We start from the raw sequence: 11,003 nt of genomic DNA on the forward strand, positions 1-11,003 counted from the left end.
ATCCCCCAAAACTTCTCCAAATGGCTCCTAATGAATCGAGAACCCTTGCTAATCCTTTGACTAAGCTAAACATAGCCTAGTAATTACCCGGGGCACTACATGTATCTTTAACTATTTTCATTTCAACGCTAACCGATTGGTTAAAACGTTATTTACAAATAGTTTAGATATGTGTTTAGTGAAGAGTTTACTACAATTTGTACGATATTTATTAAATATCCACATTCTCATGCAAAACCATTTTCAATCAAGAACACTTTTTTAAAAAACCATGAGTTTTATTAAATAACTTAACTAAGCATGTTGGAATATAAATTTAAGTAGTAAAAACACATTATGAAAACAATGGATTAAGGCTTAGATTAGCTCTAGGGCAAAAGTCCTTCAAGCTATTGAGAGACTAAGCCTTCAAGATCAAACCCTCCACCCTCCCTCTCTCTTTCTAGGTCTAAAGTGGGCCGAGAAACTGAATGGGGGAGGTCTAGGGTTCATCATAGGCCTTTTTATAGAGTCACCCTACGCATAAAAGGTCAAGATAAGATCCATTCTTATCCAAAAATTATTTTACGTACGAACGATCGTTTGATGGAATCCTCGAACATTCGTGTATGGCAAGTTTTAAATAATAATAATAAAAACATTAATATTTGGAAAAGAGTTATGCTTGTTGAAATATTTGAAATTTATATAAAACATGTATTCTATTTTATTTCAAAAGTGATTGATTATTTAGGGTATTACATTCTCATCCTCTTATAAAATAGGGGGAAATACACTTTACCTCCTGAACTATCTACTCATTTGTAATTTTAACTCAAATGTTTAAAAAGTGATACTTTACCCCCACACCCAAAGTATTTGACATTAATACTTGACCCCTATAAAGTAAACTTTACTCCTCTGAAGTATTTTGAATTGACACTTTACCCCTCTAAGTTTACCCCACCAAAACTTAGTTACTTTGGGAGGGTAAAGTGTCAACTCAAAATGCTTCAAGGGGGTAAAGTGTACTTCATAGGGGTCAAGTGTTAATGTCAGATACTTTAGGGGGGGGGGGGGTAAAGTGTCACTTTTAAACATTGGGGTTAAAAATGCAAATGGGTGGATAGTTTAGGAGGGTAAAGTGTAGTTTCTCCTATAAAATATTTGTCATCAAAATTTAGGGTTAAATAATAGTAAAACGTTTTGCTAATACTATTTTGAAATATATGAGACAAATGTTATAATCCTACCAAGAGTTACCAAAATTATCCAAGCATCACTGTTCACAAAATAATAAAAGTAGTACCCCAAACATAATAATAATAATGATGATGATGATGATGATAATAGTATTAGTCATAAAATACAATAACTAGGTCTCTATATCCAGGTCGGCGAGGTCTATCAGCCCATCAAAGTTGCGATTCAAGTCCTCCTTGTCTGCCTTCAGCTTTTTGTTGAATATTTTCACCTCCTTCGTCAAGTGTGTTAGAGTACTTCGGTCGGTCACTCATTTCATCAATAAAATTTGGAAAAATAAACAATTTTATTTAATAAACCAAAAATGTCATACAATAAAATTGGCTTTTAGGGCATAAACCCTAATAGGTTTCTACTTAGGAAAATTCATAATAACTCTAGAGTAATCATACCATTTAGATTTACTCTCTCGGTATTTGAATTAGACTTTTAACTACTTAAAGTTTTCCAGGTTCTTCACTTGCATCATTCCATTGGGTTTTCTTCCAGATTAGTAATGCCCATTATGGCAAGTTGACAAAATGGACAAGCCATTTGAATGCTAGCCCACACACGTGGACGCACTTTACATGTCATATTGAAGTTGAAAACACCCAAATCTTCGATGTAGAACGACCATGTGTGATAGACCCTAAATTTACCTAGAGGGGGAAAAGAAAGAGGTCAAAAACTCTAAGGATCTTTATAATCATTTCCTTTGTCTTGCTTAAGAGAAGCTGTCTAAATTTCAAATTACACATTTGTCTCAAGCTTAATTTGAAGTACTGGGAATTTCATGTGACCTAGATCCTGGAGGGGTGGTATAAATAGGTCATAAATGATAAGAGGAATGAGGAGCAAACAAAAATGTAAATTAGAAAACTGTAAGGTTGTACAAATTTATTGATTGATTTTGTTGGGAGATAAAGTGGTTATGAAGTTTTTATCAAGAGTACATTAATATACATAATTGAACACAACTTTAGCCCGCCTAAGCTAATGGGCTAAGGTCCACTTAGGTATATTAAGCACTATTTTCTTTTTATATTTTCTCAATGTGGGACACAACACTCACAACAATCTCCCCCTCACTTGTGAGTCTCTATACATTGACCCAACTCTCCATCGCTTGTGAGTCTTTTTACATGTCCACGAGTATCTCACGTCAAGAGTTGCAGATGGAGACACAGCTCTAAACGTGACGCGTCCAGACACCCATCACAGGAAGGTAACCATGGCTTTGATACTTTTTATTGGGAGATAAAGCGGTTATGGAGTTTTTACTACCAAGAGTACATTAATATACATAATTGAACACAACTCTAGCCCAAAAGCCTAAGCTAATGGGTTAAGGTCCACTTTGGTATATTAAGCACTATTTTCTTTTTATATCTTTTCAATGTGGGACACAACACTCACAAGTGCACTCACAACAGATCTTTTGGAAGAAGTTCTCCCATTAGGGTGGAAATTCAATGGAGGACTAAGGGAATTTGAGAGACTAACATAAGAACTCTATTTATAGAGTCCCAGTCACAACTCTTGATCAAGAGTTCTATCCTCTTATCAGATAGCCACCACTTGGAAGTTATTACCTTCCTGTAAGAATAATTAGGTGTGGGGATGACTACACTTGTTATAGTGTGATCACCCTATGCACCATCATCTCCCACTTAATCATACTACTATATTTGGTAATGAACCCTAGTTGTACATGATTACCTTGGTACCACAAAACATGTCAACTCCTTATCTGCAAGTGCTTGCATATAATCGTCAGATCATAACATTCTTGATGTGTGCACACTTTTGTTATTTCATCTGACCGCACCTTTTTGCTATATGTGTCTAATTGATGACATATTAGTAGTGACTTTACTTGTTATGTAATTTAAGCAAATAACATCAATTATCCATAGTTAGGAATACAATCCACACCCATTCTACAATTGATGGTTTTCACATATAGCCATATGTAAACATGTATTGAATCTTTCACTCAATTTCTTTCCTCCAGGGTTATCCTTATTTGAGATTTATATTGATACATCTTTCCAATGTTTATTACACTATCGGAATATAGACATTATACCAAACTTAACATAATGGCTTTTGGTGGACTTTACATTTATGTCAGTTTATAATGTTTGTTGCTTGTATGTGTCATTCGCCTAAAACTATTTATTTAATTTAATGGGGCGAAGCACATACCATCAATCATTCAGGCGTCATCTAATCCTTCTAATTATGCCGTGAACCATGTAGCTATTTCTTAAGTGTTTCTTAATCTCATTTTTACTACATGATCTCTAAATTTATCTAGAGATAACCCTTTGGTCATGGGATCAGCTACTATCTCTATTAAGGGAATAAATTCAACTTTTATTTAACTTTTCTCTATTATATCTTGAATATAGTGATAACTTATGTTAATGTGTTTGCCTTTGAAACTTTGAGCTCCACTTTTTATTAGAGAGATGACATACTTATTATCACAAAATACATTGACAGGCCCATCTGGCATTCCAAAGTTTAGACTTTTAATGAAACGCTTAATCCAAACAGCATTGCTAACTGTTGTGTTGCATGCTATATACTTAGCTTCCATTGTGAATTTTGCAACACAATTTTGTTTCTTACTTAACCAAGAAACAGTTGTTCCCCTGAATAGGAATATGTAACCACTAGTTGATTTTTTGTCATTTATATCTCCTGCAAAATCCGTGTCACTGTATCCTACAATGTTTAGATCTCCGAATCCAAAACACAACCTCATGTTTTTAGTGCCTTGCAGATATCTGAATATTCTTTTTACCGCTTGTCAATGTCTCTTTCCTTGATTGGATTGAAATCTACTTACCAATCTCACAGCATAACAAATATCTAGTCTTGTGCTTGTCATGGCAAACATGGGGCTGCCCACAGCTTGGGCATAGGAACGATTTCCATTTCAAGAATTATTGTCTCATTTTGAGGACACATTGTTTTGCTCAAATGTTGACCCTTTAAAACGGATGTGCTTAGGGGTTTACATTTGTCCATTTAAAACCTTTTAAATATTTTCTCCATATATTTCTCTTGATCTAAGTATAACAATTTTGAATCTTTTTCCTTGAAATTTTTATTCCCAAGACATATGTTGCTTCACCCATGTCTTTCATTTCAAACTTAGATGCTAAGAAATTCTTTGTTCTTTGAATCATTTTTGAGCAATTTCCAGTCAATAGTATGTCGTCTACATATAAACTTATCATTGTCGTTTTATATGTAAACATAATGATCTAGTGGACTTACCTTAAAACCAATCTCCATGATAGCCTCGTGAAATTTTAAGTACGATTGTCTTGAGGATTACTATAGCCCGTACAGTGACCTCTTTAATTTATAAACCTTTTCTTCATGTCCAGTCACTTTGAATCCCTCTGGTTGAATCATATAGATTTCTTCTTTTAATTCTCCATTTAGAAATGTTGTTTTTTACATCTAATTGGTGCAACTCTAAATCCATCTTAGCTACTATGAACAAGATTACTCTTACTGTTGTGAATTTTTCTACATGCGAATAAGTGTCAACGAAGTCCACACCTTGTTATTGGGTGAATCCTTTGGCCACTAACTTAGCCTTGTATTATCGAGACTTCCATCCGCTTTAAATTTCTTCTTTAGCACCCATTTGCATCCAATGGCTTTTCTTTGGTGTGGTAGATCTGTGAGCTCTCAGACATCAGTTCTGCTGATTGAATCTAGTTCGTCATTCATTGCATCAATCCATTTGTCTGCATCATCACCTATTACAGCTTCTTTGAAACTAGTTGGATCGTCTTGTAGATTTATATTATCTATACTCAGTACATAATGATATTTAAGTATGAATGATGGTCATCTTTGCCTTTTAACCCTCCCACTGCTTTCATTGTTATGGTTATTCATATTAGATTTTCTCTTACTCCCACTTTCTTGGGGATTTCTAATGTTTTCTTCTTCAAATGAGCTTTCTATAGGTACTGGTTGTATAGATTCTTCATCTTCTAATAGCCCGATATCTTCTATAGGAGCGATTTGATTTGAATTTTAAGAAAGACATCATCCCTACTTTCTATCAATCCCTTCTCAGAATGGTAGAATCGATATCTACTGTCATTCTCAACATATCCTATAAACATGCATTCTCATGTTTTATCTTTTAATTTATCCCTTAAAGATTTTGGGATAAGTACATAAGCTTTGCATCCCCATACTTTGAGATTTTCTATGTTGGGTTTCAGACTTTTCCAGATCTCATAAGGTGTTAAAGGTTTGGATTTTGTCTTAACCCTGTTGAGTATGTAAGTTGATGTGGATAAGGCTTCTCCCCAAAAATGGATAGGTAAGTCGACAAATGCTATCATTGATCTTGTCATTTCCATTCAAGTTTTATTTCTCCTTTTTGCAATACCATTTTGTTGAGGTTTATATGACATTGTATACAAATGCTTTATCTCATTTTCTTTATAGAAATTATCCATAACTTCATATTCTCCGCTCATATCATTATTTAATTTTTTAATAGATCTCCCTAATTGTTTATCTACCTCCACTTTGTATCCTTTGAACTTGTCAATCGCTTCGAATTTGTTTTTGATGAGGTAGATAAAGTATTTCATTCCTCTATGTGTTTTAGTAAGGGTGTCAATCCGGTCGGTAATAACCAGCTACCAATCGGTAATTGGGTACCCGGCTGCCGGTTACCAGCCAACCGGTTGAAAAAAATTGGTAACCGGGTACCCTGATCTGGTTACTGGTTTTTGTATTTTCACATACACGGTTATAACCAGTAACCGAGTGTATATATATTATATATGTCTATTAATATATATTATATAGTGTTAAGGGGTTATTTCTTTTGGTTGTTGGTTGCATATATACTTGGTTTTATTTTTTTCTTTGGGTTTTTAAGGCACTTTTAAAATGTATTATGAAAGTAAAGAAAAACCATAATTATTTTTTTAAAGGACAAAAAATGTCTAAATTAAGCCCAAAAAATAGGCATGATATCCAAAATAGGCCCGAAATGCATAATTTTTTGAAAACCCGGTTACCGGTTAGGATAACCGGGTACTAACCAGTAACCGGTTGGTCATTACTTGTTACCGATTACCAATTCCGGTTTTTTAAATTTAATAACCGGGTACCCCGGTTACGCTTACCGGTTTTATCCAATAACCGGTAACCGGGACCGGGTTGACACCCTTATGTTTTAGTCCTCAATGGTCCACATGTATCTGAGTGAATTACTTCCAATAAATCTGATGATTTTCAGTGTTTTGAAAAGACTTACTAGTTATTTTTCCTTTAATACATGATTCACATATATCAAAACCTCCAGAATTAATTTGTGGTAGTAATCCACCCTTACTCATTTTTATCAATTTATTTTTATTAAAGTGGCCTAGTTTTAAATGCCATAGATAAGAACTATTGTGAGACACACGTAAATAATGTGAAATTGAAACTTTATTATCAACTTTAATTAAATACATATTATCCACTTTAATACCCTTTATAGAAGTATTCCATTTCCTAATGTTGACCTTCCCGGATTTGAATTTGATCCCGTATCCTTTGTTATCTAATATAGGAACGGATATCAGATTTTTTCGGATACTGTAAAGATACAAAACATAATGTAAAACAATAACTAAACCTTTGACATTTTTCTTTCTCCTAACACGTCATTATAGGTGTTATTGCCCATGTATACTTTATGTTTTCCAACTATTTTCTCTTTGAAGTCCACAAAGAATTCTCTGCCCTTTGTGATGCGTCTTGTTGCTGCTGAGTCTATCCACCATGAGCTTAAAGTTGATTCTGCTATCATTACTTCAATGATTGTCATTGCTATTTCCTTATGCCTTTTATCGCCATTGATTTTTGGACAATTTACTTTGAAATGTTCTACTTTTCCACATTTGAAGCATGCTCCTCTAGTTTTGACTTTACCTTTTGGCTTACCCTTCAATTTTCTTTTGAACTTTTTGGGTTTGCCTCTGAATGTAGGAGCTCGAATAGTCTGAGATATGTTTTGAGCCATCATCAAATTGCTTGTTGTTCCTTCTCTCATTCTTTTCATTCTCTCTTCTTCGAGTACGAGTAACACTGGTAGGAAAACCATTGAGACCTCTTTTCCACAAAGTGTTAAAGAAGTCTACACATGTTCCCATGATAAGGGGAGGTCGTTAAGTATGGTGGTCACCTACATTTTATCTTATACAGGATGACCTGCATTTGCATGCTCTTTTGCAATTAATTCCATTTGATTTACAAATTCGCCCTCATAGTCATTTTCACGCATACGTGCACAGTTATACTTATCTAATAGCAACTGTATATGTGTGTCTGACCTTGGGTCATACTTTGCCTCCAACGCTTCCATTATTTCTTTTGTAGTCTTGTGACTTTCGAACAAAGGAATGATGTTGTCCTTCACGTTGTGAAGAAGTGTGGCTCTCGCCATTAAGTTGTCTTCCATCCATTTTTCATGCTTCTTTATGGCTTCTCCATCATTCTGGTCATTTGCATTGGGCTTGTTTGATGTGAGGGTGTACTGTGATTTCTCATGTGTGAGTACATAAGAAATGTGTCGTTTCCACATTTTAAAATTCATCCCATTGAGACTTTCGACACTAGAGGAATCAATGCTACCTTTAATAACCATTTTAGAAAGTACACACAACAATTTATAATTATAATTTTTCGGTACAAATTTTACAATTGTCTTAATAACAATACAACATAAAAAAAAAAAAAAAAAAAAAATGTGGTTCTAATTATTACAAACTAACAATAACTGTGAAAAATAAAATGAGAATAGTAATAATAGTAATATCAACAACAACAATAGTAATAGTAATGTCTTCATGAAAATCAATTGTCATCGGGGTAGGTCAGTCTGGCCTAATAGTTGTTCAAATAACCTCTATAAACGCCAAGTTTGGATTTGGTGGATTGACCTGTTCATCCGTCTTCGGACGATTGTACCGTGAATGCCTATTGGCCACAGGTCCCTGGGGCTTTGCACAACGGTCCTGACAATCCTTAAGGGGTGAGGACCCCTCACTCATTTGCCAAATGATATTTTTGTTCGAGCCAAGTCTGAAATGGCGAACTCAACCTACTTATGTTGCCTTGAGGACAACCAATAAGGTCGAATAAACCTTCGGTTTGCACTCCTATAGCCTTGGTTCGAAGATTCCCCTCTTTCCCAGTGATTTGTATGATTTTTCTGCTAAAAATTATTGAAATTATTGTTAATAAAACTTGTAGTGTTCTTCCCCTTCAAATCAGCTTTGCAACGATTTTTGAATGTTCCAAATCGGGGCTGGAATGGGCTAGAACGGTTGGATTGCAAAAACAGGCGGTTCATCGGGTCGGATACTAGTCTAGGCGACAAATTTTCAGTGGGTTGGGCTTGAATTTGGGCTTGGACTTTAACGTTTTGGGCTTGGGGTCTCAAGACAGATTTTCGGGTTGTGTGTCTCCACTTTGGGCTGGAGTGGAAGGGTTGAAGGGTCAGTTGGTGGGTCTGATTGCACTGATGTCCCAGAACGGCATTGTGTTGCTTCTTGCGGGCTTGCTCTAGGAAGTGCGAAGCGGATCGGACGACCTGATCCAAATATGAAATGGCATCGTCCCGTTTCATTAGGACAGCGTCGTTTCTAGAACATGCGCTGGAAGGCACCTGTGTAGTGACGCCCGAAACGACGTCGTCCTGCTTACACGAGACGGCGTTGTTTCGAATGGGGCTGAGCCCTTCGTTCGAATTGCCTTGGCTGTCAAAACGACTGGGTTTTGACTAGCTTTCAGATCTGGTTCGTCTTCTTCCTCTAGATTGTCTTCTTCTTGCAAATATTCCTCTTTTGAAAGTGTAAAATCCGAATCACAATCTTCAGACGAAGTGGCCCTTGGAATTTCTTCTTCGACACACATTCCCGAATTGAGATTTGGGTTCGAAGATGAAATCTCATGGTTGTTTGTGAGAGTTTTTCTAGAAAAATCTTCTCTGAATCCTCAAGTGGCAGACTATGGAATTTTACCCAATATTTTTGTTCTAAAAGGTAGGTTCTCCTTAGTGCTTCAATATTCCATGTATATTTCAAACCACCAACAGTGATCACAAGGGGTCGTTCATCTGGCTTCTCAAGAGTTTTATGAAGATTGTAGAATGCCACTGTAGAAGCCAAACCAATCACTTTCCTATTGATAGTTTGCCGAGTATCAGACTGAAAAAGTTGAGTCTTCAGTATTCTCTTGATCTTCCATAACTGTGCTTTGATACCACTGTACGAATTTATTGATTAATCTTCTAGAAGGATTTCTCAGTTATGGTGGAAATCCAATGGAGGACTAAGAGAACTTGAGAGACTAACATAAGAATTAAATTGTAACAGAAATATGTTCTCATAGGACTCTATATATAGAGTCTCAATCACAACTTTTGACCAAGAGTTGTGTCCTCTTATCAGATAACCTCAATCTTGAAGTTATTATCTTCATATAGGACTAATCAGGTGTGGGGATGATCACACTTGTTATAGTGTGATCATCTCCATCCGAAAGTTATTATCTTTCTGTAGGAATAATCAGGTGTGGGAATTACTACACTTGTTATAGTGTGATCACCCTATGTATGGTTTTAGAACTTTAGCAAATTGATGTAATTCAACAATTGCATGTAATTAATCAGTCACTGCTCGTGCCAGACTTTCCTGATCACCAAACACTTACCAAACATGTGCCCTAAGAGATACAGAGAGCTTTCCCTCCTTTTTATTTTGTGGTCGGAGGCTCTCAAAGAGGGCCATTGAATTGCCAATTAATGACCAACGATTTATTGCAATAAGGAACTTATAAATTCTAAACAAAAAGAAAAACGAAAAAAAAATGACAAACTCTCTTTTTGGGATATAATCCAGTATGTGAGAAACCCTGTAGAGAAAAGAAAAAGAGCAAAACATTATGATCAAAAAGCATTTAGTAATTTCACTACTTTCAACACGTACATCATTTTGTTGGGTATTAAAATTAAAACCCCTCTCAACCGAACATGTGTAGAATAATTTATCAAAGCATTAAACAATATATAAATATATGGGCCTCACATTTGCTAGTACTGCTGTTTTATTCGAAACGAATAGATGCAGCCTGCAGACACATCTCTGATGATAGATCGATCGTCAGAAATTTTGTCACGAAGTGTCCTTTGTTGAGACCTAAAATGTGTCAAAACATAAACTCCAACATGTCTCCAAACCCCATTCAACATGTTCCTCTTTCTCTTATCTCTTATTTCTTTTTTCTTTTTTCTTTTTCCCCTTTTTTGTCACAACGTTACTAGTAGATTGTTCTTAAAAATTAGCTGTATTTAAAAATTGCTCTTCTTAGAGAAATGTAGAGAAAAAAAAAGAAAAAGAAAGGTGAGAAAGGGCCCGAGGAAAGCGAAGGAGTGATATCATCTCAAAAGAATGTTCTTTCACATGGTTGGCTTTGTATGTATATATTATATGTTGAAAAACAACCCTGCAAGCACGAAACCTAATTCCTGTAAAACTTTGTTGCTACCAATGACATCAATTATCAATATTCTTAACAAAATCTTGTTATTATTGACGGTCACCGCCCAAGATTAATTAATGGCCTGTTTGAGATTGCGTTTGGGGGGCTTAAAAGTGTTTTTAAAACTCAAAAAGTCTGTTTGAAGAAAAAAAGTCTTCGTTTGGTAAAAAAATTAAAAGCGTTTTTCAGGG

This window comes from Corylus avellana, chromosome ca4 (assembly GCF_901000735.1).
Source record: "Corylus avellana chromosome ca4, CavTom2PMs-1.0".
NCBI lineage: Eukaryota > Viridiplantae > Streptophyta > Magnoliopsida > Fagales > Betulaceae > Corylus > Corylus avellana.